The 18,571-nt window shown below is 41.1% G+C and overlaps 1 protein-coding gene across 2 annotated transcripts in view; it reads left to right on the top strand.

Annotated features, from left to right (window-relative positions):
- Nucleotides 1–7,441: 7,441 nt before the first annotated feature.
- The window catches only part of LOC121284238 (CRACD-like protein), a 197,060-nt gene continuing 185,930 nt past the window's right edge, over nt 7,442–18,571 (top strand). For both annotated transcript variants that reach the window (XM_041199549.1, XM_041199545.1), the window contains exon 1: nt 7,442–7,550. The gene's annotated coding sequence lies outside the window, so the exon portion shown is untranslated. The remainder of the gene's footprint in view (nt 7,551–18,571) is intronic.

Below are 18,571 nucleotides of genomic sequence, written 5' to 3'. Positions count from 1 at the left end.
TTGATTGGCATTCCCATCCACAAACATTCACTCCCTCCACCACCGACACACATGGCAGCAGTGTGTACTATCTACAAGATGCACTGATGCAATTCAGCAAGGCTCCAGGAGGCTGTTAAGTGCCTAATCAAAAGATGAAGTGCTTTTTCTCGAGCTTGTGGTGAGCTCATCGGAACACTGCAGTATAAGCCAAGTACAAAAAGTTCAAGTTGGAGAATGAACATGACAGGCCTCTGGAAGCTTGGGGTCAGCCTTGCAAAATGAAGGGAGATGTTTTGCAAATCGGTCACCCAATCTGCTTTGGTTTTCCCACTGAAGAGTAGAGTGCATTGTGAGCAGCGAATACAGTATACTAAACTGAAAGAAGTACATGTAAGTTGCTGTTTCACCTGAAAAGAGTGTTAAGGAGGTCAAAAAAGTAAAAGGGCAGGTGTTGAATCTCCTACCCTTGCATGAAAAAATGCGCTGGGAAGGGGACAGAATTTTGAAGGTGATTGAGGAACAGATCAGAGTATCACGGAGAGAATGGCCCCTCCTATATGCTGAAAGAGGAGGGGAAGACTTTTGGCAGTGGTAGCAGAAACAGTAGAGGATGATCCATTGAATATGGAGGTTAGTGGGGTGGAAGGTAAGGTCAAGGAGAACCCTTTGATGACACTGGGAGGGTGAAGAAGGGGTGAGAGAAGTGTGGAAAATAGGTTGCACATGTTGGAGGGCCAAGTCAGCCATTGTGGGCAGGAATCCTTGCTTGACAAAAAAGGAAGGCATATCAGAAGCATTGGTGTGGAAGGTAGTATCATTAAAACAGATGTGATGGAGAATGGAGTGGAGTCCTTACAGGAAGCAGGGTGTGAGGACGATGTCATTGAGGTAGCTTTGGGAGTCAGTGAACTTTAAATGAATTTTTATTGATAGCCTTTACCCAGAAATGGAGACAGAAGTAAGGGAAGAGTCTGAGGGGGTCTATTTGAAGGTAAGAAAAGAATGGAAATTGGAAGCAAACTTTATGACAGTTTCCTGCTCAGGGCAAGAGCATTAAACAGCTCTGATATAGTCATCGTTTCGAGTCCTCATGACAGAACGTTCTGTCGAAGGGTCATGAGGACTCAAAACGTCAACTCTTTTCTTCTCCGCCGATGCTGCCAGACCTGCTGAGTTTTTCCAGGTAATTCTGTTTTTGTTTTGGATTTCCAGCATCCGCAGTTTTTTTGTTTTTGTTTTTATCTCTGATATAGTCATCAATGTACCAGAAAAAGAGTTGAGGAAGGGGGCCCCTAGTAGGACTGGAGCAATAACTGTTCCACATATCCCATGAAAAAGCAGACATAGCTAGGACTCATGCAGGTTCCCTCAGCAGCAATATCTTTTATTTGCAGCAAGTGAGATGAGTTAAAGATGAAGTAGTTCAATGAGAGAACAAGTTCAGGGCGGAGGGCCACCCTGGTGGGGATGGAGGCGTAGAGAGATTGAACGTGGTGAAAAGGAGATGGTCAAGGCCAGGAAATTGGAAACTGGTGCATGGCATCAAAAGGGTCACTGATGTAGGAGTGGAGAGACTGGACAAGGGGAGAAAAAATAGAATCAAGGTAGGAAGAAATCAATGGGGCAGGAACAGGTAAACAATAGGTCTAGCAGGGCAGACTTGTTTGTGGATCTTGGGAAGGAGAAGGAAGAGGGCTGTTTGGGGTTATGGGGCTATGAGGTTGGAAGTCGTGGAGGGAAGATCTCAAGAGGAGATGAGGTCAATGACTTCTGGAAACAATGGTTTGATGTTCAGTGGTGGAGTCATTGTCCAGGGTGGTAGGAGGAAGTGTCAGCGAGTTGGCATTTGGCCTCAGCTAGGTACAGGTCAGTTCACCAGACAAGGACAGCACTACCTTTGTCAGCAGGTTTGACAATTTTAGGGTTGGACCTGAAAGAATGGAGTACAATAAGTTCAGAAGGAGACATGTTAGAGTGAGTGAGGAGAGCAGAAAAATTGAGATGGCTGATGGCACACTGGCAGTTCTCATTTGAAAAGATCAGAGGCCAGAGGGAAGGGTCCAGATGGAGGGAGAATGCAGAAGATGGATAAAAAGGTCAGCTGTATGGGGTGGGGAGCGCTGCTGGCCAAAGAAGTGGACATGGAAGTGAAGTTCCTGTCATGCTGAGCTTGAAATTCATTGAGGTGGGGGTGTAAAAGAATAAAGCTGAGTCCTTTGTTAAGGATAGATTATTCAGGGCCGGAGAAGGGAAGGTTGGAGAGTATTATGAAATCATGGCAGGAGGTGAGATTAGGAGAAGTGATGGGTTTAGAGGGAAGCGAAGAGAAAGAAAGAGTTGGAGGAATGTGAGAGTTGTTGGAACTCGCAATCCTTAATACCTGAAAGGAAGAGTTTTTTTTTGTTAATGTGCCGGATAAGATAAGGGTCAATTGAAACTCTGGAGCAAGATAGCTTTGAGATAGTGAGTTGGTGCAAAATACTAATTTTACAAGTCTATCTTTCCCTGAACCATTAAAATCTCACCTGTATTGTCTTTATTGGGCCCATAATTCCAGATTACCACTCTTTTTCTCTTAGGCCTAAATTTTCAGCTTGGCGGGTGGGCGAGATCAGCAGGCCTGAGAGTGGTCAGGAAACAGACCGCCGACCACGATCGGCCCCCAACCGCAATTTCACACTGGCTGGCCAATTAGCGGCCAGCCAGTGTGAAGCTCGCACTGATGTGATCAACCCTGCTAGGATTGTGGGTGGGAGGAGGGCGAGCGCTGAAATAAGCGCAGGCACAGGGGAGCGGGGAATGAAAGCTTAGTGAAGGCAGAGAGCTGCTTCAGGGAGCTGAAGAATTTAAATGTAAAAAACAAAGATTTTAAAAACCGGGAAAAATGCCCACGCATCAAAATCAGTCACTGGAACATATGGATGATGAAAATTCTGCAATAACATTTTTTCAAAATTAATAGCAGAAACCTCATCGCACCCTTGGATGAGACAAAGCTTCTTTAGGTACCTGAAAAGGAAAAGATTAGCTCAGACAAATGTGAGCCCATTACAGGTGGGGACAGGAGAATTTATAGTGGAGAACAGAAATGGTGGAGAAACTAAATAGTTACTTTGCAACTATCTTCACGGCAGAAGATAAAGAAATCTCCTGCACCAGAGGAGCTTCATCCCAGCGTGTTGAAAGAGGTGGCTAGAGAGATAGTGGATGCATTGGTGTTTGTCTTTCAAAACTCTAGCGATTCTGGCCTGCAAACTGGAAAGCAGCAAATATAACCCCACTATTTAAGAAGGGAGGAAGAGGAAGAATGGAGAACTACAGACCTGTTAGTTTGACATCAGTAGTAGGGAAAATGTTAGAATCTATTATAAAGGATGTAATAACTGGACATTTAGGAAAGAATGTTAAAATTGGGCAGACTGAACATGGATTTACGAAAGGAATCATGTTTGACAAGCTTGTTGGAGTTTTTTGAGCATGTTACTTGTAGCATAGATAAAGGAGAACCAGTGGATGTGGTGTACTTGGATTTTGAGAAGGCTTTTGATAAGGTCCCACATGTTAGTAAATAAAATTAGAGCGCATGGGATTGGGGGAAATATACTAGTCTGGATCGAGAATTGGTTGCAGACAAAAAGCATAGAGTAGGAGTAAACGGATCATTCTCGGGATGGCAGGCTGTTACTAGCAGGGTACCGCAAGGATCATTGCTAGGTCCACAGCTGTTCATAATATATATAAATGATTTGTATTTGGGGACCAGTTGTAATATTTCCAAATTTTCTGATGACATCAAACTGAGTGGGAATGTAAGATGTGAGGAGGATGCAAGGATGCTTCAAGAGGATTTGGACTGGCTCAGTGAATGGGTTAGAACATGGCCAATGGAATATAATGTGAATAAGTCTGAGGTAATTCACTTTGGCAGAAAAAACAGAAAGGCAGAATGTTTCTTAAATGATAAGAGGTTGGAAATTGTGGGTGTCCAAAGGGACGTGGGTGTCCTTGTTCATGAGTCACTAAAAGTTGGCACGCAGGTGCAGCAAGCAATTGGGAAAATGAATGGTATGTTGGCAGGTCTGACAACATCTGCGGAGAGGAATAACATTTCGAATCCGTATGACTCTTCATCAGAACCAGTTCTGACTAAATACTCAGCAGGTCAGGCAGCGTTTCTGGATAGAGAAACAAAGTTAGCTATTCAGGTTGATGACCTTTCACGAAAACACATTCAAGAACTTTGGAGAGGAAAAAGAGGTTGGCAATAAGGTGATAGTTTGCAGAGACAGACGGATTGAAGGTATTTTATTTCTTGGGGATAGTTTTGAAATGGAGGGGTACACTGCCTTAGGCCTGAGAACTGTCTACAATATTGAGTTGCTTTGGGCGGGTGGGGTTAGAAGGCTAGAAAGAGAAATTGAATGGTCAGTAGTCTAGTGGGAATAGGATCAAGAATGCAGTAAACAGGCCTAATGGAAAAGATGAGCTCAAGCAGAGATTAAAGAAACTAGAGAAATATATAATAAGAAATCTATCTGAATTCTATATTTTAATGAATTCAGTTACGTAATTTGTATACAAAATTCCTTTTTAATTTCATTCTTATGTATTCACCCTTCCTATATAGTGTAGCCACTATCTTGCTTAATTCAATGGTGGGGAATGCGTTCAGACTATAACTAATAGCATCCAGTTCCAGAAGGATTTGCCAGCTAATTATGTTTTTCTCTGACTTCCCTATTGAAAAGCACTTGGTCTTAATTAAGTATCTCTCACTGATACCAAAGGCGAAATGGAAACTCCCCATTTATAGCAATCACAGACATTATCACTGTGTAGCAGCGTGTACTGGAGCACCTACCACAGGCTTACCTAACTCCAGCATATTCCATTGGGAACACTCTTAAACATTTTCTCTAGGTTACACAGTAACAAAAAAAAATTGAAAAACGGAAGGTTGAAATGACACTTGGTGTTATTTAGGAAGACTAATACATGTACATTCCAGATAAATAGTTGTACGTTCCCTATTTAAATGAAGCAGTAATCCATTTATTATAAACAGCTAAACTGATTTACTTTAAATGGATTAACATCTCCAGTAAAATATCAGAAGAATTTTTGAGTGTTCAATGCTTGTACAACAATATCAACTAATGTCTATTCTACAGTCAATATTTAATTCGTAAGCTAAAACTTTAGGATTTTTTTGTGATTGTGGTCAATCTTAATGTTGGATTATTGTTATAGTAGAACCATCCACTTTAAGGATTCCAAACAGTAGGAAAGAATTATATAATCCTTTCTATGCCAGGAGAATCCAAACGTTTTAAGTGGCTGCTTAGATACAGGCCAAGGTGTGGAGACTCAAAGACTCCATGTTACTGAATGCTGCAATTAATTCATACAAATCTCAAATTGAAAATACTAATGGATCTAAGGTTTTTCACTGGAATTATCCACCAAAAGACAAACACCAAGAACAATCTTTTTGAAGCCACTAGGTCCATGATATTCAAACTGACAAACCACTAAATTAAAAAAAAAGTCCACATGAAGGTAAGTAAAATTAAAGACTGCTAGTTAGCCTCTGAAAAGCTGAGCAGATCATACAATGTTTGCCCAATTTGGCAGTGGGCCCTGAAACAGGCACGAGACCCTAATTACCATATTCAAGCCACATAAAGCAGCTTCAGGTTGTTAGGCAAACTCAAAATGGTGAGAGATACAGGTCAGTGCTCCCAAGAAAAGGATACGCAGGAAGAAAGAGAAATTATTGACAGTCCTCGGAAAGAAAAACAAAATTTCTTTTTTCCTTTTCCTCTTTCTCCTCACACATCATTTAGCTCATCACTGTATTGATTTGTGCTTGTTGCCCTTTATCTGTTTCAGTTTGGAGAGGAAGGGCAGTAGGAGTGAATGTGCATGCACGCAGAAGATGGTAAAATCATGCACTGAGGGACATAGTGGGCAACTGTCCCTGAAAAGGAGGTCTCAGAAACGCCAGCTGAGATTGTTGGGCTATGATGCTCAACCAGCCAAAGAAGGCCTCCGGAGAGACTTGACCTGTAAATAGTTATTGTGTAAATAGTTAGTGTTTTAAACTTCTTAACTGTACTTTTAAGTAAAGGGGGAGGGATATGGTAAAGTGAGGTCCCCTGTCCCTTTAAGAGAATGCAAGTGTACTGATCATGTGACAGCACTGATTAATCACTGTACAGTGCAGGCAACTGGGAACTTTAATATGTGTTCTTTCATAATATCACCAACTTTAACTTTAACACCTATGTGTTCTTTTGTACTATTGTTGTTGACATCTTTTGATGATCTGCTTCTATCACTGCTTGTTTGTCCCTACAACCATACCCCCCCTCCACCTCTCTCTCTCTCTCTCTCTCCGCCCCCCACATACACACCTTAAACCAGCTTATATTTCAACTCTTTCTTGGACTCAAACTCAAGTTCTGTCAAAGGGTCATGAGGACTCGAAACGTCAACTCTTTTCTTCTCTACCGATGCTGCCAGACCTGCTGAGTTTTTCCAGGTAATTCTGTTTTTGTTTTTGTTTGGGAACTTTAAGTCTAGTTCTGGAGGTTTCTGAGTGAGCACGTATGATCTGGTGCTCTGCCCTATGTCTCAATAAACCATCACTGTTTATTCTTACATCAGTCTCTCCCCGTTATTGATTGCAAACAATAATTGATGAGCACATAGGAAGGCGTTACAGTTAGAGTTCAGTTGACAAGCGAACTCACGGACCCAAGACATAAAACCCTCCTTTCATGGTCTTTGGTATATACCTACCTTTTCCTGGTCTCCAGTTCATGTATATCTCTCAATTTCTGTGTCCAATCTCACTTGTTGGCTATCCTCTGTCCTATCATCAGTATTGTTTGGGATCCGGTCACCTCTACACAACTGTTCAATTTAAATAAATCATAATGTTACAATGTGTCTTAGTACCTGTGCTTCCTATGTCAGTTTTTCTTTTGTTCTGAAAGTGTTTCCAGTTATTTTTGGAAATAGCATTGTGTGACTGCTGCCTACATTTACACCTTCAACTTTCGTGATGGGCCTATCCTGCGTAGCTAGGGGAGCTTCCAATTTCAAGCCTGAATGTGCTAAATGTGTTAGAAGTGTATTCTCAGTCCTTTTTAATTTGCAAAACTAATTGAATACAGTAATTGGTAATACCGTCACATCATGAGCAAAAAAAATGGACTTTGAGACTTATTGGAGTCTAATTTACATTTTTGAAATTATCGATTTGCTTTGTTATGGGAAACCTATCTATAACATATGGGGATATCAGGCCCCACCCCTCCCCCAGGAACCTCCCAGCCCACTCACCTACCCACAGATGGGACAACCTGCCGATGACATTGATTTATCCGGCCCTACTTCGAGGACTGGCTCCGCCCCGGCTTAGTGTAATTTAAAGAACAGGAACAAACAAAGCTGTTTGTACAGTGCAGTAAGAGAGCGTCTCTCCCTCACACCACTTGAACGGCGATTGTGGAAAAGCCAGCAGCCAGCCCAAGGACATTGCTGCACAGATAACCGTCCAGGTAAAACACACATAGGAATAACTTTACAGGAGCCATCCTCCCAATTTAAGAGCCCCTTCCGTTAACTTTTCAGAACTGCCGTTAGCTGTCGATAACGAGTTTGGTGAACAATTTCCAACATGCATCATACAGTACGAGCCGCTGGGTGGAGGATTATTTTGTTTTAAGTAATCCGTACAAATGATACATAATTGTTCCGTTTTTATTGAGGCAATTTTGATTCTTCTCCATGATGTTTGATATGGGCGGACCTGGGGGTGGTGGGTGTTTGTTGACTGTTTTCGTTTTGTTTTACCTTCTATTTATTTCCTCGTTCAATTTTAGTTTGGTAACTCCAACCGCGTTTCAATAGTTAAGAAAGAGTGAGTTATTCCTGCGGTGCCATATGATCTCTGCGTGGGCTGCAATTCATGGAGTGTTGCTACTGTACACTTGACAGTTTGACAGGCTTGACAGCTCTCAGTCACTCCGTTGACTTTTGTCCATTTTACACTCCAGTTACATTTTTATCAAGGGTGTTGGTTGTATTGTGTATCTTGACTGTGTGAGTAAATCAGAAAATCATTCAGACTGTTCTATGCTTTAACGCTCAATTTTCTGATGGGTTTGGTGAGTTTAGGTTAGAGCTAACTATGACTTTGCATGCACTTCAATTAGAGTGGAAGCAAGCTCACATGAAGTGCAAGTTTTATTCTGAATCAGAATTGATGATTCGAAGTCATCATAAGACTGAAAAATAAAGAAGGATGAGAAAGACTATTCAGCCCTATGTAAGTTCATCCTCCTGAAGATCCCCCACTGCAATTCGAGCTTTTTCCCAACAATTCTCACTCGGGTTCACGGCTAAAGTCTCTTTCTATACCAGAACCTTGTGTCCCACAAACTGAAACCTTTCTTGATTTTTGATTGGTTTTTTTGATTGAGATAGTGTACCACAGGACTAACTCTTTTATTAGGTATAATGCATTGGCTGCACTGATTCTGTGGATATTATGTGGATTAACCACTGCATTCTCCTATTTTGAAAGGCAGAATGTACAACCGTATCAGACAGTTTTGGCTTGAATGCAACTATTTACTTATATAAAGGGCATTTACATAGAAGTGGAAAGACAGAGCAAGAATCTAGTAAGAAAAGACCTGAGTTACTATATGCACTGTTTCAAAACAAGAATGCTGAATCTTTAGAAACCCATTCCAATATCTTTTGATGAACCATAATATGGACAATTTACTCAATTTACCCTTTTACGACCACAACATGGACATTGACAGCCAAAAGCAGCTAACTGCAAATGCAGGGAAAGCACATCTTTCCTGTACAATTCAGCTGTGTCCCCAAATTATACCAGAACTTAGAGGATGAGTTGCTTAATTTCTGCTTGAGTATAGGAAATTAAGGGGTGTTGCGATCAAGGTATTTCAAATGTTAAAAAGTTCCTCCATTTCTACACTATTTCCTCTAGTGGGGGAATCAAGACCAATTAAGATATAATCTAAAAGTCAGAGCTTGGACATTCAGGACTGAAATCAGGAAGCACTTTTGCACAAAAAGGGCAGTTGTAATTTATAATGCTCCATCCCAAAAAGCTGAGAATGCTCGGACAATCAGAGCTTTGCATAGATTGTTGTTAGGTCAGGGTATCAAGGGATATCAAGAGGGATCGATGAAGGGAAAATTAAGAGCTGAGGTACAGGTCAGTCATATCAGGTGTAGTGTACTCTTCCTATATCCCAAATGGCCGATTTCTTCTGAACTCTTTCTCAAAAATGAGGAAGTCAAATAAAAATTATATCATTTAAGTAGATAAAGGTTTACACTGTAGTCTTGGTTGTCTGTCAATTCATTTATACCTGCTGTGTGCCAATTCCATGATTTAATGGTGAAAATGAAGTTGCCTTTTCAAATTGTAGTGAAATTAATCTCTATTAATATACTTTCAACTCTTGGACCTCGTTTACTATATAAGTGACTTTGCACAGTACATTGCTTTTAGAATCATAGAATGGTTACTGCACAGAAAGAGGCCATTTGGCCTGTTGTGTTTGTTCTGGCCCTCAGAAGGAACAATTCACCTAGTGCCATTTCACTTCCCTTTCCCTGTGCCCTGCAAATTTTTCCTTTTCAGATAATGAATCCAACTCCCTTTTGGAGTCCCCAATGGACCCTGCCACCACCACACCATCTGGCAGTGCATTCTTAACCACTTGCTGCGTGAAAATGTTTTGTCTCATATCGCTGTTGCCTCTTCAGTCAATTATCTTTAAATCTGTGTCCTCTAGTTTTCAATCCTTCCACCAGTGGAAACAGTTTCTCCTTATCTGCTCTGTCCAGACCCCTCATGATGTTATAGAAACATAGAACTTAGAAGCAGAAATGGGCCATTAGGCCCTTCTAGCCTTTTCTGCCATTTAATAAGATCATAATTGATCTGGTTGTAATCTCAATTTCAATTTCCTGTCTTCCCCATAACTCATGACTCCCTTGTCTATCAAAAATCTGTCTAACTCATTCTTGAATAAAGCCTCCACTGCTCTCTGGGGAAGAGAATTCAACATACTAATAACTCTTTAAGAGGAAATATATTCTTCTCATCTTCATCTTAAAAGGGAGACCTCTTATTCTTAAAACTGTGTCCCCTAGTTCTAGACTCCCTGACAAGTGGAAACATCCTCCCAATATTTACCCTAACAGTCCCCTCAGGATCTTAAAAGTTTCAATAAGAACACCTCTCATTCTTCTAAACTTCAATGGGTATAGGCCCAACCTGCTTAACATTCTTCATAAGATAAATCCTTTATCCTAGAAATGAATTGGGATAATCTTCTTTGAACTGCTTCTAACATAATTATACCTTTTTTCAAATAAGGAGACCAAAACTGTACACAGTATTCCAGATGTGGTCCCACCAATGCCCTGTACAGCTGCAGTAAAACTTTCCTACTTTTCTATTCATAAGGGAGGCAGTGTCTTAGTGTTATTGTCACTGGACCAGTAATCCAGCGACCCAGGGTAATGCTCTGGGCACCCAGCAGATGATGGAATTTAAATTAAATAAAAAAGTCTAGAATTAAAAGTCAAATGATGACCATGAAACCATTGTTGATTGTCATAAAAACCCATCTAGTTCACTGTGCTTTAGGATGTTAGATTTCCTTTCCTTCCCTTACCTGCTCTGGTCTACATGTTCCAGACCTATAGCAATGTGGTTGACTCTTGCGTGCCCTCTGAAATGGCCTAGCGAGCCACTCAGTTTCTTAAGGGCAATTAGGGATTAGCAATAGATGATGGTCTAGCCAGTGACACCCATGCCCCTTGAATAAATAAAAAAAATTCCCCTTGCAATAAACACCAGCATTCCATTTGCCTTCCTAATCACTTGCTGTACCTGCATACCTGTTTTGTGATTCATGTACCAATACACCTAGATCCCTTTGTATCACCAAGTCTCTCTCCAATCTCCCTCTGGTTGTTCCTGACAAAGTGGACAAGTTCATATTTCCCCACTTTATACTCCATCTGCCAAATTTTTACCCACCCGCTTCACCTGTCTATACTCTTTTAAAGACTCTCTATCTCCTCTTGACAATTTACTTTCATACCTATCTTGGTGTCATCAGCAAATTTAGCTATCATGATATTCAGGCCCTCTACCCAAGTCATTGATGTAGATTGTAAACAGATGGGGCTCCAGCACTGATCCCTGTGGCACTCTACTAGTTACAGCTTGCCAACCCAAAAAAGATCCTCTTTTCCCTTCTCTCTGCTTCCTGTTAGCTAACTAATCCATTATCCATGCTAATATGTTACTCCCTACACCATGTTCTCTGGTATAGTAACCTTTGATATGGCATCATATCAAATGTCTTTTTGAAATCCAAGTACACTACATTTGCGAGTTCCACTTATCTGCCTTGCTTGTTACTTCCTCAAAACTCTAGTAAATTAGTTTATCATGATTTGATTTAATTTCACAGAACCATGTTGACTTTGCCTGGTCATGTTATGATTTTCTAATTTTGAATGTCTATTCTGTTTTCTATTTTGAATACCTCTACCAAATCTCCTCTCAATCTTATCTTCTCCAAGGAGATTTGTCCCATTTCCTCCAATCTTGCCACGTAACTGGTTCCAGGGATGAGGAACTTCATTCTCATGAATCTTTGCTGCACACTTTCTGATGTCTTCACATCCTTCCCAAAGCAATGCGCCCAGAACTGGATGCACTACTCCAGTTGAGGCCAAACCGTGTTTTATATAGGTTTAACATAGATTCCTTGCTTTTGTACTCAAAGCCCCTATTAATAAAGCTTAGGATGCCATATCCTTTATTAACCGCACTCTCAAACTGCCCTGCCGCATTCCATTATTTATGCAGAAATGCACACAGGTTCCTTCGCTCCCCTGCATCCCGTTTAGAATTGTATCCTTTATTTTATATTGTCTCTCTGTATTCTTTCTACCAAAATGAATCACTTAAGACTTCTCCATTAATTTTCATCTGCCACTTATCTGCCCATTCCACAACCTATCTATGTCCTTTTGAAGTTCTAGACTATCCTCCTCATGGGTCACAATACTTCCAAGTTTTGTATCATCTGCACATTTTTAAATTGTTCCATGTATATCAAGGTCGAGGTCATTAATAAATATAAGGAAGACGGACCCCTGGGGAAGTCCACTATAAACCTTCTTCCAGCCTGAAAGTCATCTATTTAACATTACTCTGTGTTTCAGTCAATTTCGTATCCATGTTGCTACTGTCCCTTTTATTCCACAATCTAACTTCTCTCACAAGCCTGTTGTGCGGCACTTTAACAAATGTCTTTTGGAAGTGCATGTACATCACATCAACAGCATTACCCTCATCAACCCTCTCTGTTACCTCATCAAGTTAGTTAAACATGATTGCCCTTAACAAATCCATGTTAGCATTCCTTAATTAACTCACATTTGCCCAAGTGACCATTAATCTTGTCACAAATTTTCATTTCTTAAAGCTGCTCCACCATGAGGTTAAACTGACTGGTCTGTGTTGCTGGGCTTATCTTTGTATCCTGCTGACACTTGACATTAACTTAGCACCAGTGAACAAAGGTACACAATCGGATCTTATTTGAAATGATTTTTCATTAAAAGTACCTGAACAAATATATATGCTCTATGATGACAACTATTGACAAGCCATCAACATCAGTAAGAAAATCTAGCAGGAGAGAACTTATATCCAGCAGTTCTGTGTGCACTATGTGCTTGCTCTAGAGCTGTGATAGGGTTGTGAGTTTTATTAATCACTAAAGCAACTGAACAGAAAATATTTAACTATAGTGGGCTAGCTGTATTATTCAACTGTTTGTGGATCTGAGGTCTACTATTCCTAAGCATAGGACTATTCTTGAAAGCAGCCAATAGTTTAAATGTTTCCTTGTCACTGTTTACAGAAAAGTGCAGAAAGACACGCGCTGTTTGGCTTGTTGCTCATGGCTTTTTTTGTGTGTGCTTGCTGCATTCCAAATCTCTAGTGACAACTTTCCATTTTGCGTCACCAATTTCTAGGCTACCTTATACATCCAGTTAACACCAGCATTTTCACAAGGACAGGGGTTCCCTGTTGGGGACAGGTTACATAATCTCAAACTGCTTGACATTTTTCAAAAGGTAATTTCCATTTTAACAAATGGAAACTGAGGAGAGGGATCTCAGTGCTGAGGCACTTGGCACTGGATTAACCCAGCCCTGTGGAGGCATGGTAGATGTGAATAAAGCCTACCAGAACTGTCTGCAAACTTCCCACAACATTATACAAGATGTCAAAATATTCCATATATAATGTAAAATAAGTATATATGGCATCTATAATATGGAATGTGTCATAGCATAGGAGAGATGCACAACTAGTAATATATGGTTCAAATGATGTAGTTACGCAATACTTTAATATTAAATTGAAACAAATAATTCAGCAAATCAAATGGAGGGAATAGTGGTGATAATTTGCCAACAGAATAGAGAGTAAAAGCATAATGGCAAAGGTTGAATTATGTCTAAAGTCTACTTAGGATATTTGTTCCATTCAGTAAATGTTGAAGAGGTTTCACTGAATTATATCTGTATTAACCGAGGGTAGATGTACGTTTTTTCCCCCTTCTGGTCTCCTGCTTAAGATGCACTCTGAAAACTGGAAAAGCAAAAAAAAACACACCAATCATGGGGAGTGAAAGCATTCCAGTGGGATTCTGTTCAATGATATTGCTATATATTTAGTACGCCCTCTCTGATGTTTGCTGATCTATGTGTGTGGGCTCCATGAAGCACTGTAAATAGTCTTTTGTTTAAATAGAAAGCATTGCCTTTCCACAACAGGAACTGCAGGCAAAGCAGTCACCACTAATGAATATACTTGGTGACTACCACCAAACATTCAAACTATCTATGTATTTATGAGAGATCTGGATATGAATTCAAGGATGCAGTACACTCCCAGACATTTTGTCATGCCCTCTATAGAAAGCCAGAGTACATATTTTTCTATACTACAGGTCACCTGGGGAGTTGCTTTTGACTACTGTTATATTTTTCACTTAGAAACATGAGTAGGTCATTCAGCCCTTCGAGCCTGCTCTGCCATTCAATATGATCATGGCTGATCCTCTATCTCAACGCCATACACCCACTCTCTCCCCATTACCCTTGATGCCTTTGGAGTCTATCTATTTTCTTCTTCAATATACTCAGTGGTTTGGCCTCCGCAGCCTTCTGTGGTAGAGAATTCCACAGGTTCACCACCCTCTGAGTGAAGAAGTTTCTCCTCATCTCAGTCCTAAATGGCCAACCCACTATCCTGAGATTGTGAACCCTTCTTATAGATGCGGCCCCCCACCCCCCCAACACAGCCAGAGGAAACATCATCCCTGTATCCAGTCTGTCCAGCCCTATCAGAATTTTATACATTTCAATGAGATCCCCTCTCATTCTAAACTCCAGTGAATTCCAGCCTAGTCGGCCCAATCTCTCCTCATACGACAATCCTACCATTCCAGTAATCAGTCTGGCGAACCTTCGCTGCACTCCCTCTATGGCAAGTATATCCTTTCTTAGAAAAGGAAACGTAAAACCGCACACAATACTCCGGGTGTGGTCTCACCAAGGCCCTGTACAGCTGCAATAAGACATCCTTGCTCCTGTACTCAAGTTCTCTCACAATGAAGGCCAACATACCATTTGCCTTCTTAACTGTTGGCTGCACCTGCATGCTTGCTTTCAGTGACTGGTGTACAAGAACACCCAGGCCCCTTTGTACATCAACATTTCCCAATCTATCACCATTTAAATCACAGAATCATAAAATCTTAATGGCATAGAAGAAGGCCATCATGTCTGCACTGGCTTTCCAAAAGAGCATTATGACCTAGTGCCATTGCCCTGCCTTTTCCCCATATCCTTGTACATTGTTTCTATTCAAATAATCATCTAATGTTCTCTTACATGCTTCGACTGAACCTACCTCCACCCCACTTCCAGGCAGTTCATTCCAGGCCCGAACCACTTGTGTGAAAAAGTTTTTTCTCATGTCACACTTCCTTCTTTTGCAAATCACTTTAAATCTGTGTCCTCTCATTCTTGAGCCTTTTACAAGTGGGAACAGCTTCTCCCTTTCTACTCTGTCTCCAGCCCCCTCATGATTTTGAACATGTCAATCAAATCTCCTCTCAGCCTTCTTGTCTCCAAGGAGAACAGTCCCAACCTCTCCAATCTATCTTCATAACTGAAGTTTCTCATTCCTGGAACCGTTCTTGTAAACCTCTTCTGCACTCTCTCCAATGTGTTCACATCCTTCCTATAATATGGTGCTCAGAACTGTCCACAATATTACAGCTGAAGTCTAACGAGTGTCTTATATAAATTCAGCATAACCTTCTTGCTCTTTTACTCTATGCCCCTAGTAATAAACCTCTGGATACTATATGCTTTATTATCTGTTCTTTTCACCTGTCCTGCCACCTACTTTAGAATCCTGGAAAGTAGATTATCAGGCCCTGGGGATTTATTGGCTTTCAGTCCCATTAATTTCTCCAGCTCTGTTTTTTTAGTAATAATAATGTCCTTCAATTTCTCCTTCTTACTCGACCCTTGGTTCCCTAGCATTACTGGGAAGTTATTTGTGTCTTCCTCTGTGAAGACAGAACAAAAGTAGTTGTTTAATTGCTCTGCCATTTCCTTGTTCTCTATTATAAATTCTCCCATTTCAGACTGTAAGGGAACTACATTTGTCTTAACCATTCTTTTTCTTCTTACATATTATAGAAACTTTTACAGTCCTCTTTTAAGCTCCTTGCAAGTTTAGCCTCTTAATCGATTTCTTGATCCTCCTGGTGGTCAGATTTCAGTGACCTGTCAAACCACGATGACTGGGACCACCTTGCCACTGTAGCCTCCTTCTGCCTTTGCAGCTGGTGAGATGAATGGTTTTCCTTCGCCTGTTCTGCCATTCAGGAGCTTTTGGACTGCACTTTGCCTTGCACCTCTCCCAAACCTTGCCACCATGGGTGGCCCTACCAGGATCAAGGAGATCCTGACGGTGCCTTGAGCGAGGCTGTCGGAACACAAAATCCTTGCCTTCATGTCAAGGTGGCTATCCAAGTGGGGGGTGGGGGGTGGGGGGTGTGGGTAATATGATAATGTCTCAATGTAATGAGGCCACTCTTGAAGCTGGCTGTATCTGATGTTGAAATGTTAAGAATCCAAAATGGAAAGTTATACATTCCCTCCAATCAGAGGGGCCTGCCTGCATGGCCTCTCAAAAAATATAATTATTTCCATCACTCTTGAGGGTGCCTCCATTTAGGTGCCCTCGTGTTAAACTGCCTCAGCAGTGTACACCTCTCTAGGTTGGGCTACCGAAGTTCTAGAGCTGCCAGCCCTGTGATTTTCACCAGCAGCATTGGGAACCTGCTTGCTGTCCTTATTGGGCAGCAAGCTCAGAGGTGGACAAATAGGTCTGGTGAATTCAGGCCCGGGACCATGATTTAGGGTCATCACAATGCTGGTTGATCATCCTTCTCCATTTCTTCCTGTCAGTCATTAATTCTTCCTCCACTCCCACATTTTAAATCTTTTGCCACTGCATCTTTCCATCTGGTCTTGGGCCTTTCTCTTCGTCTTCCTGGCAGTCCTGTGCCCACTACTCACCTCACCATATTTCCCCTCTTTCCACAACAGATGACCATACCATTCCAATCTCTTCTTGACTACTTTTTTTGATGCTTTCACAATGTTTATTGACTCCTTGTTGTGTTGCTTCCTGATCTTGTCCTTTCTTGTTACTCCACACATCCATGTCTGTATCCACATCTCATTAGTATCCAGTCATTGTTCCTCTCTTCTTGATTTTGTCCAAGTTTCTGCACTGTATAACAAGGCCTGTCCCACAACAGTCTTGTTGGTTCTTCCTTTCAGATTCAGTGATACTTTTCTGTCACACAACACTCCTCTACACTTCTTCCAATTACTCTAACTGGAGCTAAACCGTTGCTTAATTTCCATTTCCATACTTTAATCTTTGATTTAAAAATGAGTAAATGACCATTTACAAATGCTTTTTCATAGTCAATGAAGTATTTGATCGTGTTTATCACCAAAAGTTAATAGATGTGTCGCTGAAATGTGACATTGACAGTAAAGATGTAAGATTTATCTAGAGCCTATTTTGGGACCAAATATTGAGCATTGGGCTAGAAGTTAGAAGGATAGAGATAGCCAGAAGTAATTTGGAATATTAACAACAAAAATACATAAGCTTGTAACAAGGAAAAAACTCATTAAGATGCTACATTCTATCCACTTTGCTACATATCTCAGAACCTGGACAATAAGTAAAGACCTGTGGCTTTTCTCCAGTTCTCCAGATGCCTAAGTCATGTTCTAATCATCCTCTTCACATAGCTAAATGTCATTTGCAAACATCATTGACCATGGCACCTCCTGTCTCACTTTCTCAGTTAGAACATACATCTCAATCAGGAAGAGAAAGGGGCTCAGTGCTGATCCTTGGTGTAATCCAACTTTGACTTCAAAATGCTCACTCTCTCCCACGCTGCTTCTTACTTTTGTCTGGCCCTCCTTGTGCATGTCCAGTAATAGTTTTGTCCTTCACAGGAACTTTACAAATTCCAGCGCATCTTCAAACTTCCTCCCTAGACACCTGGTCATAAGGCTTGATGATAAGTATAATCTTCATGCTGCATTGGCCTTCCCCAAATTTCTCCAACATTTGTTTCAAAACAAAAATGGCATTAGTGGTGCTTCTTCCAGGCACGAATCCGCACTGACTTTCATTGATTTCCACTATTTTTCTCAGTCTCTGGTCCATAGGTCTCTCCCATATCTTGAAGGTATGTGGTAGGAGTTTAATTCCTTGGTAGATTTTGCAATCTTATGCCTCCCTTTCCTTTGAATATTTGTACCAAAATGCTTTGCCTCCATATCCTTGGGATTTTCTCTCTCTTATCAGAACACAATGTAATTGCCTGTTCAGGACCTAGGCAAGTCCATACTTCCGCTGGTGTCTCATCTGGTCCTACTGCTTTGCTGTTTTCCATTAATTTCTGATCAGTTTTGATTTCTTCCATGGCCAGGGACCTTTCTCTAGCAATCACTTTCTTTGCATTCCATTTTGCCTGTTCTTTTTCTTTGAGCCCTGACCATTTCCACTTCTCTAACAGTTCCTTCTTTTCTTTTACTGCACTGTTTTCATTCCACCACTTTTCCAGCCTTTCTCCTCCTCCCCTGATCATCATTCACACATCCCTTCACCAGTTTTCCTAATCCAGTCTGCCGCCGAATTCCACCAGCCTTCCACAGCGCCTGTCATAACTTCTTTTTCTCTTAACTGTCTCTCCATCTGCTCTCCGAATTCCTCCTTCACTTGCAGATCTTTGAGCTTCCATCACCTGATGGTCTGTCTCCCTTTTGTCTGCAGCTTTGCTCTTCTTGCAATCAGCTCTGCCATTGGCGGTCTATG

This window comes from Carcharodon carcharias, chromosome 11 (genome assembly GCF_017639515.1).
Source record: "Carcharodon carcharias isolate sCarCar2 chromosome 11, sCarCar2.pri, whole genome shotgun sequence".
NCBI classification, from domain to species: Eukaryota; Metazoa; Chordata; class Chondrichthyes; order Lamniformes; family Lamnidae; genus Carcharodon; species Carcharodon carcharias.
This window is presented reverse-complemented; position numbering and strand designations above follow the sequence as displayed.